Source organism: Bombus huntii, chromosome 14, assembly GCF_024542735.1.
Source record: "Bombus huntii isolate Logan2020A chromosome 14, iyBomHunt1.1, whole genome shotgun sequence".
Taxonomy (NCBI): Eukaryota; Metazoa; Arthropoda; class Insecta; order Hymenoptera; family Apidae; genus Bombus; species Bombus huntii.
This window is the reverse complement of record NC_066251.1, coordinates 2,973,692-2,995,899: the sequence shown is the minus strand read 5'-3', so window position 1 is coordinate 2,995,899 and position 22,208 is coordinate 2,973,692. Positions and strand designations below refer to the sequence as shown.

Here is a 22,208-nt window from a genome sequence, read left to right as displayed (position 1 = left end):
AGAAAAGCGAAGACAGATATACGTATGATGTTGGCTGTATACGTTCTTTTCTCAGTTGCTTTGGAACGAAACGCTAGTGAGCGAATGATGCCTTAGACGAGCAACCCCGGACCTTATATAGGCCCCGTCGAGCAGCACGGGGTGACAGAGTGGGGAGGGCAGGTGCACTCTGGCTGTGGGAACTTGGAGAATTCGGAGCTTCCCACGTCAGGGTCCACGCCGACCATCTGCCGTTTCTTCTCCCTCCTCTGACACCCTCCGACACTAATCCAACCTACCACCCCGACCTGTGCATAGCCTCTTCACCTACCCCCGCGATCACCCCCGCTAGACCTTCGTCCTAGGTGGATCCTTCCTTTCCTTTTCGCTCTGCTCCTCCGGTTTCCATGCCGAGAAGAGCAGAAGCCGCCGGGGTCCTTTTCGGCCCTTTTACTCATACACGATCAAAAGGGTGGATATTTCGCCCGTTTTCGGGGGAGGACCAGTTCGAACCTGTTCGCGACAGGTCTCTTCAACGTTCGAAACCAGAGTAAGTATCGAGAGATGAGAAGCTGTCTAGCGGGATGACACAAGGGTAAGATACACGCTGCTTTTCGTAGCTCGCGGTTCCTCGTCTTTCTATATCGTCTTATTATTATCGTATATGAATTGTTCACAGGCCAAAGATAACTCCGCTTTTCGAAATTTGATCAAAATTTTCCTCAGTTTTCTCTACTTTTTATCCCGCGAAATTAACCTCTTCGTCAAACGAGCAGCTCGTATCAGTCGCGTAGAGACTACGTCGGCTAATTTCGCAAACTGAAATACACACAGCACAGTTACAAACGCTACGTTCTTCGTAATTATAAAAACTAATTTTCTCACTTGTTACGCGAGTTCTATGCGAATTCAACCGCGCGGTTCTCTCTGGGGTTTCTGGCAGAAAAGGACCTAACTGATGGAAACGATTTCGATGATTGTTTACGCGTGGACCGAGGCTTAAGTGGAACCTTTTGCTGGAATTTCAATTGACTCGAAATGTACATACCTTTTTGGTATTTTTTTTTTTTTTTTTAAGAAGAAATTCTTTGGTTTGGAGAGTATGTGTCGATCTCGTTGGAAGATTTTTGCACTCAAGATTCTTGATGTTGCTATTAATTTCGTTAATGGTACCATAAGGTTTTGTTACACCTATCTTAATGATGTTACGTCACGCTGGGATTACCTGTAGAGACGATACGCCTTTTTAATCTCATTTTTTCTCGAGGTAGGAAGAGCTCGTTTCTCTCGTTAACAGTCGTATCACGATTAAAGCTTCTTGAAAGATTCCAGCATTAACTTTCTTCGCCGCTCTGGATACACTGGTCTTAAAAGACGAAATCGAGTACATCACATATGCATTCCTCTGTCGAATTATTATCTCCTTCTTACTTCGTCGCTTTCAACTTTCCGCTTATTTTCAAGCCGTTATCGTGTCGGTGGAGATATCTCGTGCCTCTTGACGAATAAATAAAATTCACATGGCGCATTACAGCGCCGAATTTCCGGTAGAAATCTCCAATTCCTTCTCCGGAAGGCATTCAATTATTAATCAGAAGGAACGCTGTTGCTCTTTAAAATTCTTTTAACATGTTCGTTGTCGATTGAATTCTCATTATAACAAATAACTTTCGTACAGAAAGACACGTTTAATCAATACGTTCTTTAACATTCTCTCCAACAACGTATTCGCAGCATCGTTTCGAATCTTCCCAAACTATCATCGACTTTATCATATATCTTGCAATTTAAGCATAATACGAATCCAATGAAGATGTATAACCTGTCGCTAAAAATTGACATTTCATTAAAATGTTCGAAATTCTTCTCGAAATACACCGCTGCGTCTCTTCCTCGCTATTATCGATTTGCCATAGGAACCGAATTAAAAGAATATAAAATATAGAAGTTTGAACGTTGCTGCCTGCATCTTTTAAAGATAATCAAACTCTCTCGCGTTCTATTTTCGCGTACAATATTTATGCCCGTCCGCGCAACGATTAATTCGTCCAATTAGATGAAACATTCGATAGGAAGGGAGTTGGATCGCGTTTACTCGGCGACGTTTAAATCAACAAGTTGGCGCAGGGGGCTGTAAGTTATAGTAATTAACGCGCGGCAATAATGTTCGTCGGCTTCCTCCATTACCCCAGCGTGCTCGAGAGATTTAGGGTCGAGCATCGAGCGTCTAGACGTAGTGAGATAGCGTGGCACCCCTCAGAGTCGTTAACTACGCCTTGAGATTTGCTTTTTTTTCTCGACCAGATGAGAGCCGCGTTCCCCTTGTCCGCATCCCTGCAGCGAATCGTACACCCTCGTATACACCAGGCGTGTGTTATGAGACTGGAATAAAAAGTAGGTTTTTTTTCCTCCAACCTCGGATTCTTTTTGCTTCTCTTTTTCTTACCTAGTTCACTGCCTCCCCTATGGATCTGTCGAATTAACAAGTTTTTCGACAAGCAGCTTTTTTCAAACTACCTGTTCACCTTTACGAACGTCACGAACTACCTGTTTCGTCAACCTGTTGACGCGAACGATTTTTTTAGGAAGCTAAACGTTCCGTTTCTTTCTGTTGGGAAATTATTTTTTAAATAATTCTTTCTTCGTCTCTTTGTTCGCGAAGCATGAAATTATTTCCTTCTCTTTCCTCCGTTGTGAAATTTATTTATTTCCAAAATGATTTTTGTTGTAGAATTATTAGCTTTTTTTTTCTTTGTTTCATTGTATTGCTTGAAATGACATTTCTAATGGCTAGTGTTTATCGAAACAGCAATAACGTCGTTCGATATTTTCGGAATCTGGAAACTTGTGATATTACAGTGCAATGATATTAACACATAGAATTTTATATATTTCGCCATGATATAAATATTCATCTCTGCAAAATATTATTTTGTATTTACGTAGTTTCTTCTAACAATACTACCCGAGTTGTTTAAATTGCCGAAAATTTATCTCATTCTAATCACTGTAAAAAATGACAGGTGTCGCCGATGCCAACTGTAACAGTGAACCTGCCAAAACAGCATTCACAGAGGGTGAAATTGCATTGCATTTAACGCGCTTACTAAACGCTTACTAACATTCTCCCTCGCGCTTCTAAATATAAATATAACAATATAATATTTCCAACAAATGAATATTCAGAAATATTATCATCGCTGACTAAATTATTTCTACGAATAAACCACCCCCTAGCTGTAACTCTACTATTAGGTTGGCAACTAAACGATTGCGGATTTTGTCAACAACGCTTAATGACAAAATCCGCGATCACTTAGTTGCCAATAATAGCTAGTGTCTAATGGAAAATAGTAAAAATATCGTCTTTGGATATTTGGAAAATCTGACAAGCGAAGAACCGCACGAGCACAACGTTCTCCCTAAGGAACCTGTCCAGGTTGGAACGAGGGTTCCCGAAGGACGTGGCAAATCCCGTAGGGCCCACCACGATGCACCGCTTCGTGGGGTACCGTCTACTGCCCTCGTCGAGGACAGGTACATCAGGGGTATTTGTTTTCACTTTGCGCTCTGCAGCTACATTCCGAGGCAGGTGAAGCGAGCGTGCTCGTCAAACCTGCAGAGAGAGAGAGAGAGAGAGAGAGAGAGAGAGAGAGAGGGAGCACGTACCTGGCGGCAGGAAATGATTTTACTTTCATGAAGACAGCCGTGCTTTTGCTCTTCTCGAGCTATGTTCTTCGCAGTCAGTTTTTTGTTTTGTTTTTTCTCTTGTTTGCGCGACCAGACATCTCTCGGTAAGTTCGTACACGAGAGGAGATTTTGCTTCGAGGCTCGATGAGAAAACAATTACAATCATAGTCCTGAATAAGTCCTCTTTCATTCTGTGTAATTTCAAGGTGCTTCGTAATTCGTGTGGTCATCGTCGACCGCACGAAACCAAGTCATTTGTTTTCATTATTTGGTCGTACATGATTTTTCGAACGACTAAGATTCGTATATCGCGGTACAATTTTCATCTGACCGTGTTTCACGATTTGTATAATTTCAAGGTGACTTGTTGGTGTAAATTGTCTGTTTGCATGTTATTTATTATTATTATTATTAGCTCCAGTATCTGGACGTATAAAATTGTTCGTACGACCGAGATTTATATTTATAAATCGAGACGAAATTGTTATCTGAACATGATTTTTCATTTCGTGTAATTTCAAACTGTTTTATTCTTCGTTTAAGCTTCTCATTTGCATGAAACGCAGTTATTCAATTTCAGTATTGCGTCGTACATAATTTTTTGAACGACTCAGAAGAAGCGTACTTTCTAGATATATGTTGATTGTATTTTATTAGTACAACTGTGGCCAAAGTGTATCGTATTCTGTATAATTTCAAGGTGTTTCGCTCTTCGTTTCAATCCGTGATTTGCATAAAGCGAAGTTTTCAGTGTTATCTTCGGCATTTGGTCGTATACAATTCCCTGAACGATAAAGATACGTAAAGGTACATTTCACGTGTGTTATGTTCCTATAAAAGTGTTTTACGATTGATCAAATATAATATATCAAGATATTAATACCAAGATACCAAGATATAATCAATAAGACTAATAGTCTTCTGTCATCCGAATTATCATCGCGTGAATACGTAATCCAATTTAATAAGCATTTCGTTGTGTTTTTAATAGCAACAGAAAATATTAGCGATGTCTAACAGTCACGTGCAAGGTCTACAAATTTTTATCTCGTACCTGCAAAAACATTTCAACACTAGAAAAATTACTTGGGTCGTTTTGATTCGTCAACGAATTGGAAAAAATTATTATTTTCTGTAAAAAGAAGTATAATTATTTACAATTTTCTGTATTTCCTTTAAAATGATACATCGTTTCGCAGATATCACAAAAACACATTTAAAATAGAAAGATCAGGAGGAAGGAAACTCGCTCTGGTTCCTTCCCTCCCAATTTCAAACAGAATTTTTAATCAGACTACCTCGATAACGTAATACCAGATAATTTAACACCATCCCAATATATGGAAATATTTTACAAATAGACTGTATAGGACGCATAAATACCGAACAAACTGTGGAATTACGCTCTACTAATTCCCAACTAACGTTCTAATCGCGCGTCGGATATACGTTCCACGTTACGTTAAACCGATAATCGAATGTCACACTTAATCCTGAAAAATTGTTCGCTTCGCCAAGCCTTATCTCACCAAGATCTTTTATAGCTTTTTCAATCGAACCGACGTCTGTTAATGGCCGTAACACATTTTCTCGAATTTTCAAATTCTGCCTGGCGTTTAAATGAAAAAAGATCGAGGAAACGGCTAATTTCTCGCGGTCTGTTGCGCGCGAGATGAGAAAACCGGTCGATGATACCTTCACAGATATACGCGACACTCGCCAGAATGTTTCGTTAGGAAGAATTTGAAATGCCGCACGTCAACCAGCATCCGTCTGTCCGAGTCGTGTTTCGCGGTCCTTGAAAAATTCAGCCTTCGTCCTCGTTATTCCTTCGGATGGGCCTTATAACCGGTTCCTAATACGGTCGTCGAATCCTAATCAATTCGAGGCCGCCCCTTTCACTCTGATTTAGAATCGCCAATTTAATTGCTCATACACGTACCTATGTGTACGTACACTCAGCCCCAAGAGTCTAAATGCAGCCCTTAAGTATAAAATATTATGGTAGAAACGCGTAGCTTTAAGAATTTCGCAGGTGAGATGTCTTTTCTTTTATTATTTAATTTCTACTTTGCAATTTGTCCAGCTGGACATTTGGTAAATTTTTCTAATTTAATTGTTAAATAACATGTGCATAGCTACCCCTAGCGGGATACCATCTTCAAAGTTTGACTATTTTATTTTTTTAGTTTCTTTCTTTTTTTTTATTATTTAATTTGTACTTTACAATTTTTCCAGTTGCACATTTGGTAAATTTTTCTAACTTAATTGTTAAATAACATGTGGATGGTTATCCCCAGAAAGATACCATCTTCAGGTTTGACCTTTTATTTCTTTAGTTTTTTTGGTTTTTGTTTATAATTTAATTTGTACTTTACAATTTGTCCAGTTGCACATTTGGTAAATTTTTCTAATTTAATTGCTAAATAACATGTGGATGGCTACCCCCCGCGGGATACCATCTTCAGGTTTGACTATTTTATTTCTTTAGTTTTTTTGTTTTATTATTTAATTTGTACTTTGCAATTTGTCTAGCTGGACATTTGGTAAGTTTTTCTAATTTAATTGCTAAATAACATGTGGATGGTTATCCCCAGCGGGGTACCATCTTCAAGTTTGACTATTTTAATTCTTTAGGGAGGTCAGTGGAGTGTTTTCAATGGTGAGATGTAAATTGCGTTATAATTTATTCACTTGGAATTTTATTAGGAAGAAAGAAATAAAAAGAATATAAAATACTGTGTTAGAAAAATTACATACGCCTATTATGTCTACACAAACATAATAGCTGGCATAAGCGTCAATAATACGTTGCTGTCTTCTTGGTATTTGGAGTTTTTATCGTTTCTTCTAAATTTTAGAAATAAAAATCGTTTGATTGAAATTTGCATGCAAATTTCTGCTGTAATTTTGCTCCAAGACTTTTCTAAATTAAACGTTTCAGTTTGATAATAATTGAATCGACACGTAAGTACAAGTAATTGTGCGAGCAAGTGAATTGTCAGTTTCTTTGGTAAGTCAGATATACGAAATATAGACTTTCCTGGCTGACTGTAGATCCGTGCAAACGTGCCACGGAAAAGCATGCTCGAACTGGTTTCCGATAAACTGAATTTTAACGATTAATGGCAATGCGAGTTGACTCAGCCAGCAGTTTTCTTTCTCATCTTTGAATTAAATATTCGATGATTTATTAAAGCGCGATGAATTATTTAAGAGGTTTGTCTTTAATATTGAACGTTGGAAGGTCAACGATGACAGGTTTTATTAATAGTTTCTGGGAAGTTCGCATTATTCGTCCATAGCTTGCTACATAAAAATGATATTTTTAACTATGATGTACTTTATGGATATTATAAAGAACCATATATATAAAACTCGTATGACATTTTCGTTAGGTTTCAGAAAATGAAATATAAGAAGAACTTTTCCACTGGATATGTTGCAACTTTTATGTCCCTCGGTCAATGATCTTTACCTTTTAAGTCACGTTTAAAGCTGCGTTAAAAAACAGCCGTGAAATGATAGTTTCAGGTAGACGGAACTCGAAGGATCTCCTCATCTACGATTTTTGTTCATCTAAATTTCTATTGAGATTATCCAACTATTTCGTGGCTTGGCGCATTATTTACAACGATCTTACGCTGACAAGCTCGTTACAAAAATTGTATTCGCTACTAAAGCAGAACTACCGCCTTCACCCGAAGCGACAGAGCAATCAAAGAAACGCAACCTGAGAGAACGAAACGCAAACTAATCTATTCCTGCGTTTCGCCTTAAGCCATTATCTCGACACGCGGCGTCGATGCATGCAGAACCCAGTGATTTCAAGCTTATTATTTCAAATGTCCGCGAAAACGTCCGCGAACAGATACAATCGGTATTCAACGAATGGCGTTTTAATCAAGATCGTGTCACTTCTCTCGCCTAATGCCACCAGCAATGTCAAAAAACGTTGGTCGGACCAAACGTTTTATCTGATCGGTATAGCGTTCTATCTACCATGGACATTTGCATAATCTAATATCTCATGGCCTGGCTAAACCCTAGAACGGAACTATATTCGTCTGGAGCTGTCGTTTCCTTCTTCAAAAAGATCATCCTTCACGCCTCGATCCGCGCAACCAGATATCGCAGAGGATTCGTACGAAAAAAATAACCAACCATTAAGATTTAGTTTTCTTTTTTCCGTAGGAAGAAGAATCTTTGACTTGTATGGCAGAAGCGTAACATTAGAACGAGCAGAATTAAGCAAATTTGTGAGCAGACGAAACAAGTTGTATTCGTAGAGTTGTGGAAATGCATAAACATCAGCGGTTTATATATCTGACACGGTGTGATAATTGGCGAAACCACATCTTTTTGCGTTGATCCTTTGCGAGTGTAACTCAGTTTTTATCTCAGCAGCTCCTTTGTCCAGTCCCACTCGACATTATTTCATATCCAAATCAACAGATGTCCTAGAAAATATCAGTATCCTAGAAAAGCAGGATTGCATGCTGGAAATTGTTTCGAGGTACATCATACACTTGAAAATTACAAAATACGACAATAGTGTGAATAAAACTGGCAATTTGAGTGAATTTCTATCTTCCTTTATTTATTTAAATTGTCTTATTTTTTGGTTAAAGTAAATTTCAAATGAAACACTTAGAGGCGTTGGGAGCTGCTGGTAACGAAATTGAAGTAAAATTTCGAGTGCAAAGGGTTAATATCGATATAATTCGTTACACAGTATCTGTACTACTGGAAGTTTCATTTATCGCGTTGAATATGAAATACTTTCCTCTTTTGCCATTACAACTCACAAGGAATATAATTCAGAGGTACAGAAATTCGTATAAAATATCCGAAGTAAAATACTCGCGACAATATTTAATATTTCGCATGCGTAACAAGTTTCCATTCCATTTCGTTTAGCTGTATTCAGAAAAAATACGAATTTGCATAAACATCCAGCATCTAACCTGTCACCCATGCTGCGCTCGATCGAAAACGTAATTACAAATCCAGAACCGTTCTTCGATCCCTTACGTCCGGTAACCCCATAAAACTGGGAATTTGCATAAACACCCGCAGTCCTAGTTATGACGGTAGCTCGGTGAGTTACATCACCGGTGAGCGCAACCGGTCGAATCAGAGTTTCAACCTCATCTCGATATCCGTCTTGGGGCGGAGGTAGGCCGATATCGCGCCTTTTCACGGGTTTTTCATTAGCATATAAATAATGGCCAAGCAAAGGGCAGATGAGTGGTGTTCTCGCGGTCTTTCGTGTAGCCTGGCCTCGTCGTGTAAAGGGAGAGACGAGAGGGAAACGAAGACGAAGACGACTCGAAGAAGAAGCTCGGAGAAGTGGCTGGACTGAAACAGTAGTAGTGACCCCCGGGGCTGTGCAGCTCCAAACAAGAAGTCCCCTTTCTGACGTCACCGGCAGGTGCATCCAGAAGGCCATCCTTCTCTGCCCATGGCTCAGCCTCTCCTTCTCACCTTCGTCTCGTTCTCTCTCGTTCCGCCCCTCGACTCAACCGGCCGTTGTCCTTCTCGCGCTCCACCGTGTAATCGTACTGATTTCATGATCGAGATACCAGGTTTCCCTCCACGGATTTGGTTACCTGCTTACATGACGCTCCCTGTTTACGTGTTTGTTTTACGGTGTAAAGAACGGACACTGGGCTCCCCTTGGCCGCTCGACACGCGGCTTCGGATTAAAATAGTAGTCCCTGTACCGGTCTACCATTAGATCTGATTTTCCTTTTCGTTGAATTTGTATTTTTGGTTGCACCGGTTTATTTAGCGCACGAATGTGCATGACTTGTTGTTTCTCCGGATAAAACGAGTTCTTGTTCTTTGGTTTTGTAATTTGATTTCTTCTAGTTTGGTTAATGCTCGAATACGTATGTGTTTTCCAAACGAATACATTGTTTTTCTGGTTTTTGACAGTGTCGTTTATTGCGAACGGTCGCTAGCGATTATTATTTATACTTGTTGCTATATTTATCGCGATAATCATTACGGTGCATTGCAGGTTCTGATAACAAGAGTACGATGAGAGAAGTAAGGGGAACGATGAATGACGAGGCCAGGTCAAATTGACCAGGGTCGTTGTAATCCCTCGAACTCATCACATCTGTCTATTGTGACAAATTTGATTGGAAAATTGTTAAGTACGCGCTTACTCGAATTTCTCCGCTCCATTCCAACCGAGATGATTAAAAATCTACGTTTTTTCTTACTAAGTAAAGTTCGACGAAGAAGATTGAGCAATTGAAACGTAAAAGGAAGGAAATGAAATCATTTCAATGAAAATGTCTTATATCCAATATTTGTATTTAAACGCGTGAGTCTTTAATATTCGTGTTAGAATTTTCAAAGCGCAACATCCCTCTTAGGCAAAAGGTGCGTTACCAGACGAATCATTTCGATGATCGACTAAGTAATAATCTCGAGGGTAAGGTCAGGTGGAATCTTAATGGGTTCATTAAATTTCGATGACTTTGTACTTCTGTACTTTTACCTCGTGGTAAAAATCAAATTTGTTTTTTCTCTTTCTTTTTTTTCTTCAGAGCTGGAGCAGTAAGGCTCGAATCATGAAAGTCGTAACGATCTCTTACGAACGAACTACTTTTGATTATTATATACTACGAACAATGCAGCGCTTAATGATACGCTTGTTTGTAAAAATGCGTAACTACTCGTATTATTAGTAAACGTAATACCATTCTATTATATTAAAAAAGAAACTCGTATATTTTTCAATCGCGATTATTATGGCGCAAAAATTGAATTACAAGTCGGCGAATATTAATTTCTTCGCGTATATCCCAGAACGCTATAATTTATGGTTTGTGTAAATTAAGTTTAGCTAAATATTTATCTCTCCCTTCCATATCCGTCGGTCTTCTTTCGAAGCAAATAACGTTCAACTTTCTACAATATACGCTTGAAAGCTCTGGCTTTTGGAGATTAAATAAAACGTTAACTTTCAGGAATTCCTTGCTAGACGTTTTATTGTTATTTATTCAGAAGATGAAGCTTCCGCTGCGTTCGGACCAAACGACTTAAATTCTTCACACGTTCCACTTCCCGTACATAATTTACCTTAGATATGATTCACTAAAGAATCGAAGTATGAAACGCCACATTTGTATCCACAGAATTTTATCGGGAAACAAACTCTGTTATCGAATTCCACGCGAATAATATTTACTCGCAGTTGCAGCGCCAAAATGACTGATTCGTTGGAAGCAAGCAGAGACGTATAGTTTCTGCGTGGTCGATTTCAAAAATATCTTGCGCTCGCGTTCGATCCAGTGAATAAGAAAGCGATCCAATTAACCTGACATAATAATTTTACTCGTCCACGTAATGATTATACCCGTGTAAAACTGATTTCGTATAATCGGTTACGTGCGAGAATAAATTGAGAATCGGAGATAAAAATTTTGTCGTCCAAGCTCTCCTCCCGGTGAAACTCGCATATGCAAATTTCCAAATGTTAAATCCTAAGAAACGTCCACGCTCTAACGTAATCTTGCGATTCTTCTTCGTCTCCGTCTAGTTTCCAGCTATCGAATCTTTGTTACTTCGATCGTGCCGCAAATTCCTGAACGCGACGTGCAATTTTTCAGAAAATACTTGATGTATTTTCGTGACCAAATATACGACAGCTCGGCAAATGGATAAACTGGAATGGAGAAAGAGAAGAAGAAGAAGAAGAAGAAGGAGAAGAAGAAGAAGAAGAAGAAGGAGAAGAAGAAGAAGAGAAGGGAAACGCAGCACCACAAGTGGTACACGTCGTATCGATCAAAAAATTCGTCGTAATATTGTATCAGGAAGGGGAGCACGAAAAAACCAATGAAAGAAAACCGGAGACCGAAAGGGTAGGCAAAAAATGGTCCCCCGTTTTGCTCCGGGCGAAAAATAACCCGTAATACGGACTACCGTATTTCTTTTTTGTTTCTCGCTTCTACGACGCTGGTAATCGTTTTCGGCAGGTAGGCTACGGCCTTCTCAGATAGAGATCTTCGTAATTGGAATTTTATCTCTCTCCCCTTGACTTGGCCGCTGTAACGGGGTGAATTTATAGTAGCTCGACCATATTACGCTTTTTTCCTGCTTATTAAATATTTTTTTAAGGGTGCCGCTCTTTTGGTAGAAGTCTCGGCCATTAAGGCGGTTCCTTGCGCAATCCGACTGCGATTAGACGGATGGAGACTTCAACGCCTCGATTCTGTCCGCCGTTGATCTTTCCGATCGCAAAACCGTGTCTTGATCGGACGCTCGAATCAGAGTTTCGATTTTTACGATTTTTATTTTATGTTACGTTATTTTATGTTATGTTTTATGTTTTTAAGAAACTCTTGGTTCTTCCGGTTATTACTGTTATTAACAATTTTTTTTTATTACTACTATTTTACTTAAGCGATATTATTAACGATATTAATTTTTACCTTACGAATGGCCTAGTTTTATGACAGATTGTTTCTTCAAAGTTTGTTATAGATTGAATAGTGGCAGACGGTGAGAACGTTCGACTTTCCTCGAGCACGTGCATCATCGGGTGAGTGACATAATCTTCTTTCAAACGTCTACAGCTTTTAGAATCTACGAGGCGGACGAGTTTCGTACAATTTAACGGACTTAATTTGCGAACGATACGAAGTTGATCACATTATCGTAATAGCACGAAAGAAACGATTCTTCGTGTTTCTCACGACCATTCAAACTTCTAATTATTCGATCTGCCTGACTCCATCGTAGATATAATCGTACAATGCTACTCGTCGTCGGAGAACGACACAAAGATAAAACAAAGATTGGCGACCACGCTGAAACTCGATAGGAAAACTGCGAACAAACGTTCTTGCTCGATAAAGATCGAACGGTTCCTCTAGTCATCCGCAGTTTTTCTTCGTGTCACTTTTCATATCCAAATCCTTCCTCTTCCACCGAACTGTGGCTGTCCAACGTAAAATTCTTTGTCCCCTGGACCTGTCCAGAGAATTTCCCGTGGCACAATAACAAGAACCGGCCATAGTGCTTCCCCAAACGGACCCTTTCTATCCCTTTGAAACTCTGGCAGCGGCACAGAGAAACAGGGGGATGTAATATTATTCAAAATCACGAAAATCTCCGATGGAATTTCGTTATTTTCCGAGCTATTCAGCCTCGTAGATGCATATCTTACACGCCATTGAATGGGCCACCGTACGGGGTAAGCGCGGCGTTTTGTTCGTGTTTCCCTTTCGAACCAGCTTCCTCCCCCGCGTACCGTTTCGTGGACCAAGACTCCAGGTAAAAAGGGTCAAAGCTGACACAAAGGGCACACGTGCATAGCTAGGTGTACATTTGGGCCCCTCTATTGGGCGCAATCGTGAAGGGGGAAATCGTGTTTCGATCGGGGTACGACGAATCGACTGGTTGAAAGAAGATTTCTTAGCTCGCCGACAAACGGTTTCACTGGTCGAAGCAAGAGGAACGCTTGTAGCAGCGTCTTTCTCTGTCACGAGATTACCTGCGTATCGTAGTTGGCTGTATGGCAAGTGGTGGAAAACTGCAAAGAAAAACTAGCAAGAGTCGTGGATTTCAGTCTGGTTCAAGGGTTGCGCTTTCTTCTTGGATTTCTTCCTCTTTTCTGTCATCCAGAAAGACGCGATAAAGCCACGTAACCACGTGGTTCGTTGGCGCGAAGAAAATACGCTTTTCGCAGCTGCTGCCGACATGTGCAGCCTTTGCTCCTTCGTTTTGTGAAAAAGACCAGGTGCGATTACGCGACTGTTTGACTAAACGTGTCATACGGCTGCGATTGGAATATTTCATCAGCCTGATTGGAATATTCTTTCTTTCTTTATTTATTCCTCTTTTCGACTTGTCTATCCGATGCACTTGTCGCGTTGTTCTTGTGCCTAGAACGGTGATTCTTTTGTAGCGTCGTAACCCTTTCACAGGTGAACCCTTTCCCTTTGTGTCGCTGGCTGGTTTCCGCTAACCCTTTCGATCTCGGTTCAGGTAAAAGGGTTAAAGATTTGGGTTAGCAGATCGGTTCGAGCAGGTTAATCTCGTTAACGGTACGGGCAACGTAATATTGGGTTTGGTTGTGAAATATGCTTTTATCATTTTTTTCTATCGCGTCGAGAATATAAAAGAGGTGATTTATTTGACGTCTCTCGAGTTTTATCGCTTTTGTACCATCATCTTCGTGACTATGACATAAGAATTATTGCTTATAGTCGTATTGACCTTTGAAGTTTGTAGATTTTTTATTTCGAAGATTTTTTTAATTATGCCTAATTTTAATATTATACCTAATTAGAAAAGCATCTCTTCTGATTTTGTAACGTGACTATATCGACACCGATCAAAAATCTTTTCACTTTTTTACCTGTTCTTTGATTCGTATCTGTTCGATTTCTAAAAGTAATGCCAGCCTCTAGTCGTCTCTGTATTCGATTAGACCGTCGATATCACGATATGCTTTAATGAATTTGATTCGAAAAATTCGCACGGAAGAAAAAACTTGCGAGGACACGAACGAACCTTCGAAAAAGTCGTAGGATCACGCTCCTGCGTTCCGGCGCACGTGCATCGAAAAAACGGGGCCGTCGTTGCAGGTTCGAACCTGCACCAGGAAGAATACACTCGCTTTAAGTTGTTTCCTTTGAATGTCTCGACTTTACGCAATTCAGCGCGAAAACTACCTTCCCCAAGCAACAAAATAGCCAGACGTGTTCCAACTTGCTCCAGTTTGTACAAGAGATCTCTCTTTTCTTGAAAAGACCACCTCTGCTTCCTTTGGAGCGTGTCTCTTCCTTTTTTGCTAGGATAATAGATACTGTACGGAAGACCATTATACAAATCACATAGAAAAACTTTCCATCTGATCCGGGGAAAACTGATATCGCGGAGCTATAAATACGAAGAATCGAAAGAGTTATGGAACTTTTTAACGGGTTCTATTTAAGACATGGGCATTTTTTAGAAAATGTTCTCACGATCTTATAAGAATGTCCAGGTGGACAAATTGTAAAGTACAAATTAAATAATAATAATAAAAAAAAATTGTATAAGTTCCGATGAGAACGGATAAGGAAACATTCTGGGGAACAAAAGTTTTAATTCGAATAGATTTTGCAAAATATGAAGATACAAGTTTTTCTATGAACAGGTATTTCGATATTAAAAAAGTTCTCGATTATCGTAAGAAATATCGAATACGTTACTGAATAGAGAAAATTATTTATGTTATAATTTTCGTAGCTTTTATTAATATCGTTAAATAAAGCTACCATCCAGTAATTTGGTACTTTTATTTATAATTATATGTACATTTACTATATGTGTATGTTATGTGAGTATATTTTATTTGTTATCTAAATTTTTTTATAAGATAAAAGCGTTCCACGAGAACATTTTCCACAGAAGTTCTTAACGTAACGTTGTTTTCCATAAAAATTTCACCAGAAGGAATGGATTTGTTAAATAGATAAGATCGAACAAAGTTGTTTTATGAACGACAGATGACCGTTTACCTGGTTGCCTGGTAAATTTCTTGACGTAACGTTGGTCTTTTAAAGATTAATCGATGGAAATCTGATAAAATACGACGCACGTAATTAATTTGAATCTCTTTAAAATTAACGAGATATATCAAATTTGTCGATAAAATTTCCAGTGGAACGCTTAAATACGTACGAAGAATGAAAGATTGCACGTAGGGAACTCGTTAAGAGGGAGCTCGTTAATTAGAACGTAAAATATATGCGTGGTAATAGGTCGATCGTAATTGCACGATGATTCCTTCTTTTTTCCGGTCATAAAAAAACCATTCGAATCGTATTGGTCGCGTAACTCACCCTAAATTGCACACCTGGCAAAGGGTTAATGCGAATTGGCAAGTGGGTTAGTGGGTGAACCATCCAAGAACTTAAATATTCGTTTTTATATTCCGGAACGGAGCAAGTTCGAACACGTTTCTCTGCCAGCAGGGGCAGTTAAAAAGTGAATTGTACGCCGATTGCAGGTTCGAACCTGCACGAAGAAAAGCAGGTCGACGGGGCTTTTTTCCTTTACACAATCTTCCGCATTCACACGCATTTATGCAGCGCGGAACAGAAACACGTTAGAACTTGCACGCGGCTATCTGCGTCTCAGCTCTTATCGAGTTCGCCTATAGGAAATAGAACGTTAGATAAGATTCCATGTACGTACTATTTTTGATTTTATCGATCATCAACGGTGACAAGTAAAATTGTTTTTTTTTTATTTAATTTGTACGTTACAATTTGTCCAGCTGGACGTTTGGTAAATTTTTCTAACTTTATTGCTAAATAACACGTGGATGGCCATCCATCGAGTAAAAGTGTTTCCTCCTTTTCGAATTTTCCTACGTTCCATGCCACTGGGTGTTGCTTGTAAAATAATAGGAGATGGCAAATAATTATGTAAAATGGAAATTCATATCTCCGAATTTCAATTATTTAATTATAAATACTCCAGTTGTGTTTAACGTATGTTTCTACGTTCCTCGAGTAAAGGAACAAGGAAGGAAAAAAAAATCGCGTCGCTTCACGAATCTAAGGTATATCGTCTCTTAAGAAGCTGCATGACAATTCAGTCACGTTTCCCTAACCGATTGAGAAAAGGCGATTTTTCGCGGTGGATTACGTCAAGCCGATACGTCTGAAGATAGCATCACCAATTGATCTGCTTTCTTCCAATGTAACTTGCAGTTTGTAACGTTCAAAAGGGCACGATTTAGGTCGGAACAAGATACAGCGTGTTGAAATTCTTCCAAGACTGGACATAGATCACCCGTCTATGTAGTCGGCTGTCATCCCAAGATATTCTACGACTGGAGGAAAGGATCCTGCCGGATGCAAGGGTCCTGCCGCACCGATTCAACGCAAAGTGTGACGTAGGTGTGGGAATTTCATGGAAAAGAAAAGATTTCGAAGGGAGCGAATTCTAACTCGCTCGCTCGATGCAGAGGCACGTACCAAATGAATGGCGAATTTTCAATGCAACGTGTGAGACGGCCAAGAGTCTTCGTGTTACCATTGATGATGTCTGTCAGGTTCTGACTACCTTTCAAGAACGATAGTCGGTTTATCTGTGACGGTTACGTCGTTTAATAATCGATGATATCGATAAAGTGTCGATATATAACGTTTTATGAAATACAAATTTATATGCAACAGAATAACTCGAAGTATTAACGTACACCACTCTATTCTCTTATATTGGATTGCCAACTAAATGATTATCATCAAATGACAAAATCCGCAGTTACTCTCAATTATCTCAAACAGGAATGTATTTCTTTTATTGCACGTTCGTTCATTCAATACGTGGGCGATGCCTCGTGGCGTTTTTTCTTTTAATTCCTCGCTTAAATAGCAAAATATAGCGACAGATATAGCAAAAGAGCAAACATCGAAACCCCCTAATTACTGGACTACTTGATACGTCGGACCAGATCCGCAGGCTGAAGAGACACTACCCGCTAGACCTAAACGCTAGATTCAATTAGTTATCTAAATTAAGTAATATTTACTTATTTATAATACTTACTTATAAATTATACTTATCTATAATAAGTGTTAACTAATTACAAATAATTAGCCATGTCACTGCGCCAGAAAAAATTACTGAAAATCCTCAATGCGAGAATTGATTGTAAATTTTAATGAATAAATAAAATAAAAAAATAAAAATTCCTCGCTCGTGAAATTCATATGTACACACATGTATTTTCTAACACACACAATTGATGCTATTGGATATTATTTCATGATTTTGGTATTCCAAGGTTGATAGCCAACCTTCTTTCGGGTTAGTACGTATTATGCGTGTTCGTTGTCTGTTATCCACATTTGTTCCTTTCACGACGCACTTATGAAGCGATCAAACCTCTCCCTTAACAGCATAACGACCACATAATCGAATCACCAAACAGAATCGTGTAAACGGCAAATACAAACTCCATCTTAATATCAACAACTCTAACAATCGCTATTCTATCCAAATTTCATTGGCCGCATCAAAAATGTTCGAGATACGATAAACTCGGAAGTCAACATAAACTCGGTGGTGAAAACGAGCCTAAGAATCCTAATACCAAACACCGGTCCGCACACGGGATCGAGAGTTTGGGCAAACGCGTCCAACGAGTTCCCCCGAAATCTTTTCCCGACGTCCTCGAAACGTTCACGATGGATCGTTAGATGACGAAACATGGAGCAGAAAGGCTGACAGAGAGAAAGACTGGGTCGTGCAAGCGGAGATCCGTTTCCATTTATCAGCTTCCCCATTATGCTCCTAAATAAACAGTCTCGCGAGTCTTGCACCTATGTAAACACACGGGCGGAACTGCCGACGGATCCAGCGATCCGAGATTCATTGGTGAACCCCGTGAAGAAAAAAAAAAGAGGTTGAAGGGGAGGATTGTGAAAGGGACGAATAGGAAACGGAGAAAAGTGATTGTGAAAGAGGGTGGGTGTTGCATTGAAGGTCGCAGAACCGTGAATCTGCCTCCAGGGCACGGATCCATTCTTAAAGGATTATCGTTATAAATTATACATTTCCCGTGTTGGACGCCCGGTGCATCCTGGCCGCCATTTTGCTGGATGACCGGTAGCGGCTTAGAGATTTCTATCGTTGGATTAACGTGAACCGTGTCATCGCGGTATCCTGTCTATTCGATTTCGTCTCCGGTGGAAAGAAAGGCGACTCGCGATCGACCCTTTTCGTCGGTCCATACGTTTTTTTTTTTTTCTTTTTTTCTTTCAGAGTGGCTATTCCATTTTTCGACCTCTCGTGGCTGGTCGCGAGGGTGGAACGCGCGTTTCCAGGGTGAAATACGATCCGCTGGCCGGCTGTTACGAATTTTTTTTTCTCGCCGGATTTTAGGGTCGCGTTTTTAGGGGAGGTTTCCAAGTCTCCTTTTTTTGCGGGTCTCGACGCGAGTGGTTGATCTCGACGAACAGAATTTTGTTAATTATATTAGGTTGTTCGAAAGGTTTCTTTCCTTTCGTAAGGCGATAACAGATGAACAACAATTTCTGTTTTATTTTATTTTATTGAATTAGGTGTGTTTCTATTATTACGTTCGTGCATAGTTCAATAAACTGATGTAAAACAAAAAACATTGTGCGTTTATTATTTCTTTATAAAACGAAATAATACGTACCTCGCTGTGAACGCGGATTTGTTCCTTTCTCGTCTTGATTCCTTATCTTGTCTTTATTTGTGCATTTGAATCTAGAAAATTTGCATGTTCGATGCATCGATGATGTTTTATATTCCTCAAAGTGTATGATATAGAATAATATGGTTGATGTCAAACGTGTTATTTCAAATGATGATATAAGTCGGTACTTGATATAGTCAAATAGTTGAATAGTTAGTATCGAGTATTCGGTAAGCATTACCTAGTATCCGTATATCGAATGGCATTGAGCGAACGACGATTAGTAGCATCGAGCGAAGGACGATTAGTAGCATCGAGCGAAGGACGATCAGTAGCATCGAGCAAAGGACGATTAGTAGTATCGAACAAAGGACGATCAGTAACATCGAACAAAGGACGATCTGTAGCATCGGGCAAAGGACGATTAGTAATATCGAGCAAAGGACGATTAGTAATATCGAGCAAAGGACGATTAGTAGCATCGAGAGAAGGACGATTAGTAACATCGAACAAAGGACGATCAGTAGCATCGAGCAAAGGACGATTAGTAATATCGAGCAAAGGACGATTAGTAGCATCGAGCAAAGGATGATTAGTAATATCGAGCAAAGGACGATTAGTAGCATCGAGAGAAGGACGATTAGTATTAGTAGCATTGAGCAAAGGACGATCAGTAGCATCGAGCAAAGGACGATCAGTAGCATCGAGCAAAGGACGATTAGTAATATCGAGCAAAGGACGATTAGTAGCATCGAGCAAAGGGCGATTAGTAATATTGAGCAAAGGACGATTAGTAACATCGAACAAAGGACGATCAGTAGCATCAAGCAAAGGACGATTAACTCTGTATTCGGTACGTAGAATAATTTTAAATACATTTGACTATATCAAGTACCGACTTATTTCATCATCTGAAATAACACGTTGAAACCCACCACAATAACACAGTGGTCAGTATATATTATCAAGGAATTCATACGAAAGTTCATTTTCTAAGATGTAAATAAGATATACTGTCTGGTAGAATTTTCTCCAATTTTATCTCTATGCGCTGCGCTGATATCGCATGTTCTATTTGATTTAGAATTTGTTATCAAAATGGAAATAATGGAAACATATATCTATATATATACATTGTAGCTTTCAGATACGATCAATTATCTTAAATGCAAGTTGGTTTTAAACCATAAACGTACAACTTAAGATTTACTCAGGCGTATAAATAGACATCTAATCCGTGATAACAGCGCTTTTTCTACCTTTTATCGTAACGCGGTTCTCTTGCCACTCGCTCGAATCAGTCAAAGAAGAAATATACAAGTTCAGAAACAGATATAAGAGTTAACAACCGTCAAAACCCATTAGTTACCCAACTACTTGACACGACTGATCAGATCCGCAGACCAAAAAGGACAATACCCTTTAGATCGAAGCATTAGATTCAACTAGAATCAAACATACTATAAACTATTATAATCCACGTTACAGCATCACGCCAAAAGAATTTACCTGTAATTCTCAACGAGAATCGATTGTAAATAGTCTACAAAGACTATTAGAATAAAATAAAAAAAAAACTTGCTCAAATTTTCTACCATACACGCAACTCTGTCGCTAGTCTGCCTACCAATAGATTCAACAAAGATATGTACAATTCTATCTAACAAAAATCACAATATGGAAATATAGGAAATTACAAAATCGATACTAAACTGCAAACTTTTTTGGCCAGTAGCATACAAAACCCACTATCAATTCCAAAGAGCGTTTGTTCCTCGTATCGCGTGCATCGCAACAAATTCTCACCGTGTCTCCAAACCGAATCGATTCTACCGCGCCATTTATCGCGTATAATATAAACCATGGAAGAAGTGTCGGGCCCACAGAACGCCCGACACGTCCCACAGTTCGATTCTTCCTTAACTTGGCTTATTTGAAATGTCCACCGCCTACGTGCATCCTCGGAGCATCTACGCTCCTCTGCGATAATACGAAAGCCTGCAGCCGGCCATGGCCATTGTCGATTCTACAAGCGAAACTTTCAGATAGGTCCATCAAGTCACAATGACTTTTCGCAAGATGAACGTAGTTTCCGCTAGATCTTTTTTTTTTTTTTCGCTTTTCGATGGATAGAAGCGGACAATGTAAGCGCCAGAAGAAACTGTTTGATGGGTCTTTCTGGCCCCTCTGATCCTTTTCTCGAGCTGGAAGGGTCCTGTGGGCGGAGCGGTCTGCCAAGAAAAAGAGCTCGCTCGCCAAGGATCTCGGAGGTTCCTTGACCAGCGGGATAAGCAACGTTCAGAGGGGCTGAAATCGAACACGTGCAAGGGTGACTCAGAGAGCTGGTCAGACTGGGCCAGACGGGGCACCGTGATAGAGTACAGCAGGAAAGTGAAGGCCCTGTCGTAGATCCAAGCGAGAGATAGACGCTCTGATGCTCGCAGAGATGCGCTCTTGTGTTTTCTACCAGATACTTCTGCACATATTTTCGTTAACTGGGCGTTCTGAACAAATTGTAAAGTACAAATTAAATAATAATAAAAAAAAAAAAACAAAAATACTGGGCACAGCGTACAATTGGTACACGTCTTCAATTGGTCTTTGGAGATGAAATTTGAAGTGGTTTCTGAACGCAGATAAAACTTTCTCTTCCTTTCAGTTCGAATATTTTACGCGGTACTTTTTCGTCTCTCATACATCGACCTAAATGTGGATAGATTCGTTCGTTGAGAGATTTGAAATTTCTCGTGCTTTTTAGCTTTCAAGCAAAGTTGTACCGTAGACGAGAAGAACATAAGATACCTTAAGATAAGTTCAACTTCTATTTGAAGGAAGGACAGTTCACACGCGTCGACCTAATAATATTAGGTCGCTCGGAAAGATCGTTCCGAGTTACATTTCCAACCTTTGTCCATCTTTCACGCAACTGCAATATTCCGTCTTTCCAGAAGCTGTCAGATTTTTCGGCGAGAAACTTCTCCACGTGATCTTTTACGTCGATCAAATTCCTTAAAAATTGCAACGAACTTGCCAAGAAACTCAATAAGGTTCTATTTTAACGTGTTGATACGATTCAACCGTAACGAGAAACAGAACAAACAGTGAAACAGCGCGGAAATATTCTTGCTATTGCACGAACGCATAAAGTTCTTGAAAATTGTCGTCACAAAATGAGATGACGCGCCGACGACGTACAATGCTGTTCTCTGCGAGCCGCTTCGCTTCTTCCGCTTCTTCTTCTTCCGCCGCAAGGATTCCTCTAACGAATTTCCTTGTCGATTCCGCTTCGTTTCAACGCAACGAGCGGTATTCCGCGTCCATTAACGTTTCATAATACGCGATTATCCGAAAA

The 22,208-nt window shown here is 39.6% G+C and overlaps 1 protein-coding gene across 7 annotated transcripts in view; it reads left to right on the top strand.

Moving 5' to 3' along the window:
- The window catches only part of LOC126873465 (tubulin monoglutamylase TTLL4-like), a 236,845-nt gene that overhangs the window by 55,863 nt on the left and 158,774 nt on the right, over positions 1–22,208 (top strand). For 5 of the 7 annotated variants that reach the window (XM_050634322.1, XM_050634326.1, XM_050634324.1 and 2 more), the window contains one exon: positions 12,162–12,229. The exons of the other annotated variants lie outside the window; for them this stretch is intronic. The gene's annotated coding sequence lies outside the window, so the exon portion shown is untranslated. The remainder of the gene's footprint in view (positions 1–12,161; positions 12,230–22,208) is intronic. 7 annotated transcript variants of the gene reach the window in all.